This window comes from Fringilla coelebs, assembly GCF_963513975.1.
Source record: "Fringilla coelebs genome assembly, chromosome: 1".
NCBI lineage: Eukaryota > Metazoa > Chordata > Aves > Passeriformes > Fringillidae > Fringilla > Fringilla coelebs.
Window position 1 is genome coordinate 21,393,206 of NC_140028.1, and position 12,437 is coordinate 21,405,642.

Sequence of the window (12,437 nt, forward strand, 5' to 3'; positions counted from 1 at the left end):
CCCTCCCTGCTCCTGCCTGTGACACGCTCGGGAGTGAAGTGCAGGGAGCAATTGTTGGGGGCTGCTTCTACTGAAGGTGTTCTTCCTTTTTCCCCTTTCAGAGTTTTGAAATCAAGGGCATGAACTCTTCCAGCAGGGATCTAGGACCCTTTGACAGGAACGTTGCATGTCCCTGGCACAGGGATCGATGGGGAACAAGGGCTGAATGTACCTGTCAAGAAGGAAGTGGAGACCAGCAAAAGCAGAGGAAGCTTTTCTGCTCTGGCTGAGCTGGGACAGCTGTTGTCTGTGGCTCTTGTAACATCACCTGCAACCTCCTTTGAGGCAAGACCTGCAGGACCTGCAGAACCTGCAGCTGGGACTTTCATCTTGGCAATGTCATCTCTTTTTTTTTCTCCTTTTTTCCTGTCCCAAGGTAATTTATTTCCCCTTCCTCCAAGTACTCCTAAAATTGAGCAAAAAGGGGCTGAGAGGGGTTTTGTAACGCACAACATCCACGCAGAGCAGGTGACAGCGTGTGCTGCCAAGGTTTGCTCCCCATCCTTGCTGGGGCTGCCTCTGCCTGTGTGTGAGTCCCCAGGAGCCACGGTGGTGGGACAGGACAGCCTTGGCACGGGCTTCCCCGGAGACGGAGCCGCAAGGAAAGCGGCCACCCCTCCCCTTCTGCTGCCGTGTCACAGCCCCTTCTGCAGTTCAGGAGAAAAACAGAGAAAACCTGCTCCTATTAATTTTTATTTTGGCATTAGAAAGGCAAATTGCAGTTCTGAGCAGATTGGACCGATCTGATTAAATTCTAAGTGGTTCCTATGCTGATGGCAGTGCTTCAGGTAACTCAGTAACAAGCCAAAAAAACACTGCTTTACTGAGAAATATGGGAGGTTTATTTTTCAGTCCCCTGTAGCTGCTCTAAGAATTTATTGTTTTTTTACAAACCAACCAAACCAAAGTAACAAAAATCCCACCTCCCTTTTCTGAATCTGAATATACTGATTTGGAAATGAAGCCATAAACTATGAAGTCCCCCATCCCAAGGCCTTGGTGTCTGGGACATGGACATTTTGGAAAGAAGGTCACTATTTTTCATGAAATGGGGTTTTCATTAGTCAAAGCTGACAAAAAGCCTCCAGCCTGATTCTTATCATTCTCCTGGTGTTTCCAAGGGCATTTAGGGGATCATAAATACAATAAGAGCCTTTAGGAAAGTTTACAAAGGAAGTTTCTAAGCTATGGTTGACCCTCAGAGGTATGAAGAGCACTGGTAACTACATGGAAACCTGATTTTAGGAAGTTAGTTCTCCAGTTAAGTCTGCACTAGTAAAAGATAGAAACATAGAACTTCACATAATGACACTGTTCTCTCTGCCACTGCACTGTTAGAAGAAATTTAAGCCAGCACAGCAGGAGGGAGTTTGGCAAGTGGTGCCTGCTGTGGGGATGTGGGTACCTCCAGAGCAACCCCACAGCAAGGGCTCCCCTCTCCCAGTGTACAGCCCAGGTCACTCCACTTGCTGTTTGCAGCTCCTGGTGCTGAGCCTGAAGATGCTGAGGCAGTAGCACAGGTTGCCCAGAGATATTGTGGATGCTCCACTACTGGAAGTGTTCAAGGCCATGTGGGACAGGGCCCTGAGCACCCAGATCCATGGCAGTAGGGTTGGGACCAGAGGGACTTAGAAGTCCCTCTTCCCTGTTGTCATCTTATTGCAAAGCTCCCATACCTTCTTGGTGATTTCTCATGGGCAGCTCCTCACAGCACAGCCAACAAACTCCAGCTCTCTCCTCAACCAGCTAACCCACTCTTTTGTAGCACTCGTCTTCTTTTGGACACAGCTGTGGCCTGTTAAGGGCAGGCTTGTTCCTAATCTTTGGGGATTAGTACAGTTGCAACTCCTCAGGTGTGAGATTACTTTCTGCACTATCTTTATTTTCTTACATTCTATCCCCCCACATTCCCCAAACCATTCTATGATTTTTCAGCAGGAACTGGTGTGGGGACACGCTGGCTCCAGTGTCAGGCACTTGGGATCTGAGCTGGCTGGGCTAGGTCAGTGGTGAGCAGCATGGGGAACAGCCACATCCTGCCCAGGGAGAGAGCCTGGGGCATTCCTCTGTGCCTGCCTGGACCCAGCCCGTGGATTGCATTGCCCAGGTAAGTGCCAGAGCTGCTGGAACAGCAGTGAGGAGGACAAGCTTGCTCTCTCCTGGCATTGGTCACTGCATCCCTGGAAAGGTCAGCTTTGGATGGTGGGAGAGAGCCCAACTCCTCAGGCACAACACCCTCCCGAGTGCCTGGTGCAGATGCTCCTAAATGGCAAACACAGGAGAGATGCTGCAGTCAGGAAGACTTTGCCCATTCCCTGCTGTGGGCTTTTCTTGCCCAGCCCTGCCTTTCCTGCCATAGAGAATTGATCTAGGCTTGCCCACTGTCAGCTGTTGCCTGGTGGGCAGAAGTGGTCCTCTTGGGGCAGGAGGTTGGCCAGGACCAAATCTGCAGCTTCTGTGTGTGATATTGAGATGTTGCTGCAGAAAGAGCCCTGCCAGCACCTGCAGTGGAGCTTTGGAGAGAAAATTACTTTAGCTGGCTGGGCTCAGTGCTCAGCAGAGGCTGAAACAACCTCTCCAAGAATTTCAGCCCTGTTCAAGGCATCTTCAGATCCTGGGAGAGCTGAGCTGGGGGCAGAGCGTGACAAACTGTGGTGCTTCTGAGCAAACACTGGAGCTGGTGCTGAGGCCATGGTGAACCTGGTGCTCCCTGACACCACGTGGATGCTCCTGGTGCTCCCTGACACCACGTGGATGCTCCTGGTGCTCCCTGACACATGGATGCCCTTGGGGTGCTGAGCGAGCACGTTGCTGCGGCGTGGGCAGCTGCCTCCAGCCTGCTGCAGTCTGGCTCTCTGCAGAGCAGGAATTGGAGCCAGGTGCAGCAGTGGCCCAGGGAAAAGACAATTTTTTTTTTTCCTTTTAGGCCCATAAACTAAACAGAAAATAATTTTGTGCTGCAGAAGTTTTTGAATGCTTCTTTTCTGTAAATACACCTGCATCCAAGATTGAAACTGCAGCTTCTCTGTGCCAAGAGTAGTCCACGAACAGCAATGGATGCCCTTCTGTACCAGGAGTGAATGTCCTAAAATAAACAAGCAAAAAAGAGGGGAAGAGAAAGTTTGATCTAAAGGAATGTCAGTTGATAAAGTAACAAATCCATTTGCTTATGTAACTTTTACAACCCCTTTAACTGTGGCCAAAAGTTGAGCAATTCCCTTACTTCTCTTTGGTGCCAAGTGACTTTCAATCTGCACTATCTATATTAGCTCATATGCAACTCTTTTGCTACTGCTTTGTTGATTTTAAAGCCCAGCTATCTTGGTGTTTTGAATTTAAATTACTGTGGCATTTGCTGGTGGAAAATACAGCGAATTACTGTGGCTGGTGGAAAACACGAGCCTGTGTGGCATGCTTTTGTTCTTTATTTTTCTTTATTTGGAAGTTTTAAGTTTATTTCTTTGCCTAGTCAATGACACTGGTGATGGTCACTTTTATTTCAGCTGAAATATGTCTTAAAACCTGCTGGAGAATCTCTTTGGCAGTGTGAGTCTCTTGTCCTCTTGGGTCCTCTGAATGCCAGCTGCCCCAGCCTGGTGTCCCTGTCCCACTGGAGGTGACAGGAGTCAAGGCTTATCTGGTGAGAAGAACTCAGCCTCACGTGGTCAGCATGTGTGGATTTGTAATCATGTGCCCTCTGTCCTCAGCCCTTTGTGTGGAGCTGGGCACCTCTCGGCAAGCATTTATGTGCCTTCCATTGACATCGTGTAGGAACAAAAGAACAGGTGGGCTATGTGCAAAGGGATTTACCAGCACTTCCTTTAAAATGTTAATGCTGCCTCGGGCCTCTTGAGGGTGTTCAGTGATGTGCAATAAATTGCTTTTATATGGCTTTGTAAGCAGTTGTGAATTTAAGACTGTTTTCAAGGAGCAAGAAGTGTATCTATAATCACAGTCGGGGAGACGGAATAAAAACCTTTTCAGCAAGCGAACATAAAAATATCTGGCCTTTACCTTTTAAGTCGACTTGATAATGTTTGGAATCCAGTTAAACCTCTATACCCAGGAGAAAACTAGCACTAATAAATTGTCACAGAGATTGATGCTAATGCTAAGCAAGGGACAGAGCCTTGGGCTCTTCAAACACATTCAGTTGCCTTTCCTTCTGTAAAAATAAAAGGAGTATTCTAAAAATGTTTGATTATTAGAGGTCAGCTCATCTCCCTGCTTGTGATTTGTCATATTCTGCTCTGGCAGAATAAACATAAGTGATGAGCTGCTGTGTCTGCCAGATCTCATGGGCCTTCCCACATGAGTCATTGGAAGCAAACTGAACTTCATCTCTAATTGGAACTCAAAGAGGCCGATGGGTAGAAAGCTGTTAATAGGTCAGAAAGAATAAGCTGAGGCCTAGAAAAGCACCTGAATTTAAGTAGAAAGTCTGAGTCTCCCTGAGGGGAAACAAAGTGGGTGAGAAGGGGAGGTGCTGAGGAATGTTTCCCTTCCAAGCCAGCCCCCAGGATGGCCTGTGTGAAGTCAGGTCTCTGGGTGCTGTCAGGAGACACTCCTGCACCGATCCCAGGCCTCAGATTTACATCTCCAAAACATGGATGAGCCAGGACTGATCCAATATTGCTGGAAGAAAAGAGATTAAGGGCCAAAATTCAAGTCCTTTCCTGTAGAAAGCTCCCCCCCCACACTTCTTGGGGCACTACAAGATTTACAAAGAGAGAACTGACTCAGCTTTCTTGTATGAAGATACCTGTTGTGCAAGAATGTGAGTGTTTAACGGGTAATTTCATCTATTTCTGATTTGAAAGACAAAATTTCCCTTACAGAATACAAAATGTGCTGGGATTCGAGCTACTGCTGTCATTGGCAGGGGAGGTGCAGGAGCTCCTTCCTGCAGCCTGTGGTGAGACTTCCCCAGGATGCTCTGTGGAAGCTAATGAGCCTTTCAGAGCAGCAGGCACATCAGGCCATCTGTTCAGCACACTGTGCTTCAGACCATTACATCTCAGCTGCCTATCCCTGAGTTGAGCTGAATCTTGGGCTCTACCCAAGTTTTTGTTGAGGGGAATCCAGTATTGCCATGACACAACATCAGCAGGGGAAATGCCACCAAAGCTTTTGCCACATCAGCCGTGTTCCAAAGCCCGTGCCTCTCTCTGGTTTTGGGGCAGGCTATTTGTATAGCCATGCCCACTGTTTTCCTCTTTGCATTGCTCCAAAGTCAGCTTTCCTCCTAACATGCAGTTTAATGCCCTTACTTTAAATATGTGGCTCACTCTGATTCCTTCTGATGTTGTTTGGGCCCTCTGCTCTTTGCTCTTTTAATATCTTGTCCATGTTTTTTTCACTCAGATGAAGTACAGACTCGAGCACTCTCTGTACCATGCTGTGCTGACTCTCAGACAAAAAAGCTTTCTGCCAAAACAGTTAGGTACTGGACATGGTTCTCAGGCAGTCTAAGGGTGCAGCATCTCCCAACACAACGACTCAAATGTCCTCAAGCCTGTGCTTATCTTGTCTATGGGAATTCTTACCTGAATTTTTTTCCTGACACCATTGGCCAACCTTATCCTTGTTCTGTCAGTAAAACATTCCCAGAGATGGGCAGAAAACCAGAAAGGCCCCAGCACTGTCCTTAGGCACCCCTGCTTCTCATCCTGAGTGACTCCTGTCTCCAGTAGCTGTGGACATGGCACAGCAGAGGCCCAGCGTGCTCCTGGCACAGAGCAGGGGGCACAGTGGTCTGGCTGCTAGCAAGGTGCAGCTTTTGCTCCGGGGTCCCCAGCACCCAGGGGACACTCTATGACTGATAAATTCCTGTCACACGGGCTATTAGAGGGCAAGTTTTGGTTGTGCTGCCTGCAGAGCTGCCTGCTGCTGACACCAACAGGCAAGGCATCCCTCTGCTCCCCAGCTGCACGGTGCTCCAGGAATTCATTTTTAAATGGCCTCTTTTAGACCAGATTTTACCTTGCATCTAAGTCTTACCATCTCCTGGCTGGAGCCAAGCTCTGCTGCACTGGTTTTCCTGCTCCCTGGCAGCCCTGAGGCCCAAGCTGGGGGCTCAGCAGTGGGTGTGCAGCCCTGGTGAGCTGTGTGTGTGTGTTTTCTCTCATACAGCTCAAGGGTTGATGTAAAATGAACCAAGTGTACAAACCATCTAGCTGCACCCCGTGCAGGGTGCCCCGTGTGCTGTGGTTCCCATGTCCACATGCTGACATCAAGACCTGCACTGGTTTCTGACTCAGTCCTCTCCATCTGCTGTCAGGGTGATGCAGCAACTCCTCAAGGGTTTGTTTGTGCTTTGGAAAATCCCCCCCAAACACAGCCAGCACATTTGCCCTCACTAGATCCTCTCTGCAAGGGCTCTGGGTCCGTGTGGTGGGATTGAGGAGGCTGATCCCACTTCCACAGCAGGCTGCAGGCGCCCTGGGAGAAGAATGAGGCCCCGGTGTGGTATTCAACCCTGCAAACACACAAAGTGGGGACCTGGGAGCAGGAAACGTGTTCTTCTCACTAGTGTCCTTGGGTGGGCTGGTTCTGAAGGTGCTCAGCACCGAGGGTGCAGAACTTGCATCCCTGCACTGTGCCTGCCTGGGAGCCAGGAGGACAAGAGCCAGTTTCCAGGAGCTCCCATGAGGACAGGGCTCAAGCTGCAGGCAGCAGGACCCCTGGCACTGCTGGGAGCCAGCAGGATGCCCAGCCCCCAGGGCCACTGTCTGGCCAGTGTTTACTGACCTATTTACTGTGGCTCCCTCCCTGCCTGCAGTAATCCTCTGCCATGTCAGGACTTGCTTCTCCTCTGTTTTCCAGATGAAGCAAGCACATATAAATGGCTGAATAGTACTAGAGTGCAAGCATTGCTCCTGCTCCTTTAGTGGCTGCTCTGAAGAGTAAACAGTGAGTGCTTCCATCCTCCAGGTTGTTCTGGTGCTTTAATCCAATGTGAGGCATCATTCTCCATGTACACTTTGCATACTTCTCCTAGAAGGAACCTACCATATTGTCATGGAGTCAGCTGCACCACATTTGAAATGTCCTGCTAACTGGGCACCCAGGCCAGACTGGATGGCTTGGAGTTTATGTAGGTCAGTCCCTTGGGCTGTTTTTAAATATTGAGGTGAGGATGACATTACACTGGTGCACTACCATCCATAAATCTTTCCAGGTGCCAGCCCGGGATTTCAAGCTAAGTGCCTGGCTCTCCAGGCACACCAAGCAGCCAGGAATGGGTGGGTGCCTGATCAGACAAGGTGGGATTTTGACACTTTCCCCAAGATGATTGAATTTTCCTCTTAGCTCTGTGTCCTGGTCGTGTAAATATCTCTGTGTTTCTCCAGGGGTGTTAACTGTGTAGGTGTTCACAGTAATGGTGAAGTTCTGCTGCGTGCTGCTATTGTCCAGAGGATTCAGTGGGAATAGAAAGTGCTCAAGACATGGCATGAGTGGGCTCCAAGAGCTGGAATTTTAATTTATTCATCTCTTTCCAATGTCCTGGAGCCTTACTGAATTTGCAGTCAGTAAAACCTCATCAAGGCTGCATGACTTTTAGCTGCTACAATCAGCTGTTACTACCTGCTACAGCGCTGGTTTCCTTTTCTTCTGCTGCCTCGCTAACAAAAGATGCTCACTGATTTTAACTATTTATTTGCATGAAGTCCTTATGCCAAATTTGTTCTCAACTTCACAGCTCCTACTGCAGTCATCTCTTCTGCATCCTGCAGATTCTGCTCATATTTATACATTTCTAGCAGGTTTCCAGAAGAGAGGGAAAAGCCAAGACACAAAGCAATGGTAGTCACAGCTTGGCGTTACTGTTGCAGCTGGCCCAAGCGGGAGGCGATGGCTCTGAAGCACCTTGGAGTGGCTCCGATGGGCTGTGCTCAGCTTTGAGTGTCTTCAGTGCACCTTGAGTGCCCCAGCCTCTCCTCTTCCCCATTCCTCTTCTGCTCTGCCAGAGGACAGAGCCTTCCCTCCCTGCTGGGCTCTGCAGGAGTCTGTCCCAGGGGCTGCCCAGAGCTGGCCTCCAGTGCTTTGCCCGTGGCTGGTGTCAGGCTGCTTGTCCCTGGGCTGTGACAAATTCTCCCGGGTCCCACTGATGTGACTTCTGCTCACACTCTCCTGGAGGCTCTTCCTGGGCCATAGCCAGCTGCTCTGGGTGGTGCTCCCGGTTCTGTGCCTGCAGGAGCACAGCCCTGTGTCCCACAAGCACAGGCAGGCGCTGGCTGGTGGCAGCCCCGGGGCAGGGCCGTGGGAGGGGACAGGCTCGGCTGCTGTGGCTGTTGCAGGCTCTGCTCCTCTCTGTGAGACCCAGGACTCTCCAGGGCTTTGGGGCCCAGACCTCGGCAGAGAGAGGATTTTCTCTTTTGACGTGTTGTAAAGTGCCACATGCACTTGTGTGACTGTGAGGCAGAGCCCTGGCTGCTCTCCCTTTTGCAGGCTTTTCTGCACACACATGTAGAGATGCAAAAAACTATGTCAAAAAAACCCAAACCCAAACAAACAAAAAAGAGGAGGCTGTATTTTATTTTACTAGCAAGTTAAAATCTGTTCTAGTGAGGTGCTGATGATTTTTAGTTTTCAGATTTTTTAATTATAGCATTGTGGTCACTTGCAGGCCTTTAAAACTTTGTATCACACCCCAAGACAGGGACCAGCACAGGCAACCAGAGAGAACTGCTATTATTTATAATTGATATTAAAATTGAGAAAGACAATTGCAGGGAGAGGATTTCACACCACATAGCAGCACAATTGAAAGGATAACCTCCAGGACAGCAAAGTTTTTTTCACATAGAGTGGGGTTTCAAAACAAGAAGCAAACCCTCATACATCACTTGTCAAAAGAAAGGCCTGACCTACAGCAATTGGAGGGGCACAAATGGGATGGCAGAGGGAATTAGAAGACAGAGATGGAAAACTTCCTTTTCCAGAGACCAGGGAAAGGACCTGTAGGGTTAAAGAGGAGCAGCAAGGGCCAGTGTCCCATGCTTGTGGAGGTGGCACCTTCACGACAGTCATGCCAAGTGTGCTGAAAGGATCAGCTTACTCCTCACCTAAACTCAGTGCAGGGTTATTAATGAGGTGGCAAGTGTAGAGTCCAGAATGACAACAAATCTATGGAGTCTTTGGTACAAAGGCAGAGTTGAAGACATGGGTCCTGGTCTCTCTCATAAACTCTTAGGGCTTTCTCCAGCAGAGATGATGGAAAACAGGCTTGGAAAATTTACCTAAGAGACTAAGATGCCAAACAGCTTAGCAAGGACAATGGTTAAATTTAACTTTAAGCACAAACACGATGGATGGATGAAGCGTCTCACCTCACGAGGAGGTGCAGTGAGGGCAGCTGCACCAGCCCCACCTGGCTGGGGTGATGCCAAAACCTCGCCATGCTGCTGCTCCGAGGATGAGGACAGGTGTGAAGAGTGGAGCTGGCCCCTGTGACAGGCATTTAATTTAGTCCTTGGCAGAAAGAGCCCTGCCAAGTAGGCACTGCCCACTGGGAGCAGCAGCCCCCTGCCTGAGCAGTGCTGTGTCCTTGGGAGCAGCAGGGCACCGAGGCACCAGGGGAGAGGAAGGATTTTTCACCTTCTCATGAAGGCACTGCTCTCCCCAGGTTTTCAATAGCAGGGAGAGAAACAACAGCTCAACACAGCCTAAGCCTGTGCAGAGCACAGCAGAGCACTGCCCGGCTGTAGGAAAACCCCTAGAAATTGATGACTGAGGAAAGGTCTGGATTTAGCACCCTCAGATGACCTCTCCTTACAAATTCCTTGGCTATTTATAAATGCCCCCCATAAGACTAGAGTTCAAGAACGCACTAACATTTAGAACTACAGAGCCAATTCACTCTCTCTGATATCTTCCTCATGCTAGGGAATTCAGAGAGAGTATCTGCTACATGAGGATGGTCAAGATTTGCCCCAAAAATAATTTATTGCAGCAACATGCGGAAGAATACATGAACCACTGGGAGCCCCTGTTGGGCTGATAACTGTGGCAGAGACAGGCTGCTGAAAGAAATGAAAGTGGCCTGAAACAGGAGCTTTATCTCCATGGGGTAGAGCTGCAGGATCAAAGGTCACAACAATCCAGTGTAGTAACCTAATGTGATGGTGGTCTGTGCTGAGAACTCTCGCACACCCAGGATCACAAAACTGCTCTGTCTCTTGTCCTCCTCTTCCCTTGCTACTAGTGTTACAGAAAAAAATGCCAGCTCCAATGTGTGCCAACCTTATTGCTTTGTGACAACACCCTCAGTGTGTTTGCTCTGAATAAAAGAGTTGCACGGTGGTTAATTTTAAAAAATAGTATCTGCCACCTAGTGGTAAATTTTTTTTTTAATGGGAGATGATGATGTTACAGCTTGCTGGGTTAATGTTGGCTTTCCAAAGGTATTTTCTCCTTGAAAACTCTCAATATGTGTTTATTACAGATTTTGGGCTAAGTTCCAAATTGTTAACAGCATGTAGTTATTAACAAAACTAAGTGACTATTTCAGTGATTTGCTTCTGTTACAGAAAAGGTCTCCGAGATGCTTCTGACAGCCTAGACTAGCAACTCACAGGATGTAATATGAATTCAGAATTTTCTTTAGAAAGTCATATCTGTCAGTAAGTCCTCAGGAGTGTAATTTGGTTTTAGGAGCACAAGGAGCTAATTTAGGACCAGCTTGTGAAGAGCATGTGCTAAAGGATGAGCAATAAGGATAAGAGCCAGCCCTGTGATTGCCATGGGACTCGATGTATTCTGCGAGTCATGGGTAGAGGGGAGGTGTTGAAATATGTTTCCCTTCTGCACGCTTAGACAGCTTCTGTAGAAATCATTACAAAGTGCAAAAATCCTGTCACAGGGGGTTTTGGCTTTATTACTTGGTGGGTTACTTTGTAGTAAGTACTTTGTTCTTTCCCAGTCCATCCCCAGTCCGGATCCCTGCTGCGTGCTCTCACTGGAGGCTCCCTTGTAGCCTCCCAGGTGAGGTGTGGCTTAGGTCCAGACATCCTTGGCCAACACCAGCAGAATCAAACTACCTGTGCATGGGCACCCTCTCAACATATTAGGAATGTCTGTAAGAATGATGAAGAGACACTTGATACCAAGGCCTGTAGTGACTGGAGAAGCAGTTTTAAATGGAAAAAGATTAGATTTAAATGTGACATAAGGAACTTTTTTTTTTTATTATGAGGGTGGTGAGACACTGTAACAGGTTGCCCAGAGGCCAGGTTGGATGGGCGCTTGAGCAGCCTGAAAGATGTTCCTGGTCATGGTAGGGGCATTAGATAAGGTCACCTTCCAAAACTATTCCATGGGGTTCTATATTGATGCAGCTCTACACTAAGCCCATAAAGTTTAATATTTATTAACTGAAGTTATTTTAAGTGGTAGCTGGATGCTGAAAGTATCCCAGAAGCAGTTAATTTCTTGCACCACAGTTAAATTACCAAGCTGTTTATAGCCAAGCTAAGCTGATCCTCAGCTGATCTGTGTGTAACATGTTTGACTGAAGGAGCTCCCACCCAGAGGGACAGGAGCAGGTGGTGATGGAGCCAAGGGCCTCCCCAGCCATGGTGCTCCCAGCCATGGACTCACACTCTGTAACCCATCCCCTGTGATTCACACCCTCAGGAGGTGAAAGTGAGGCTGTTTGTTTGCAGGCTGTACATAAACGACTGGCTTTGTTTTCTTCAGGTGTGAGTGTTTCCAGGGGAATATTCCCTGCTGCAGCAGCGAGTGAGTGCTTTTGGCACTGGGGACCCCTTAGCTGCACTGAGACACATTGATCCAGTTGGTGTGAGGGTCCTTTAGGAGTCAGGGTCCCCGCAGATGACAGCAACCAACTGCATTTCTCAGCCAGGCAAACGGCAGGGACAGCATTCCACTCTGAGGAGTTCCAGCTGTGCAGCACACCTGCACAGCACCAGCCCACAGGTGCTCACCCTCTCCCCCGGCAGGTTAGGGAACATCAGGTTCTGTGCCAGCACAACCTAAAACATTGAGCTCCCTGTTAGGAAAGTCTGCTGCAGGGGAGTGCATCACATGAAGAGGTGGCAACCCCCCTTTCTCCAGCCCCAGGGGCTCATGAAGCCTGAACCAGGTGGTGCTCACTGGGGAGAGGCTGGCCCAGGTGGCTGGTAAATGCAGGCACCAGGTAAGTTCTGTTACACTCCTTTCTGCAGTGGGAGGTAATGCTACTTCCCACAGGAGTGCTTACCCAAGTGCTGAGGTCAGGGCAGCAAAATTAAAATTGCCTTCAAGCAGTTATACTGACAATTCTCCCCCTCTCCCAACATGAAAAATGTTTTCTTATTATTTTGGAGCCATTGATTCAGCAGGAAATGCTGTCATTCCCTCCTCAGCTGGTAAGAGTTCTACCCTAATCCCAGCTC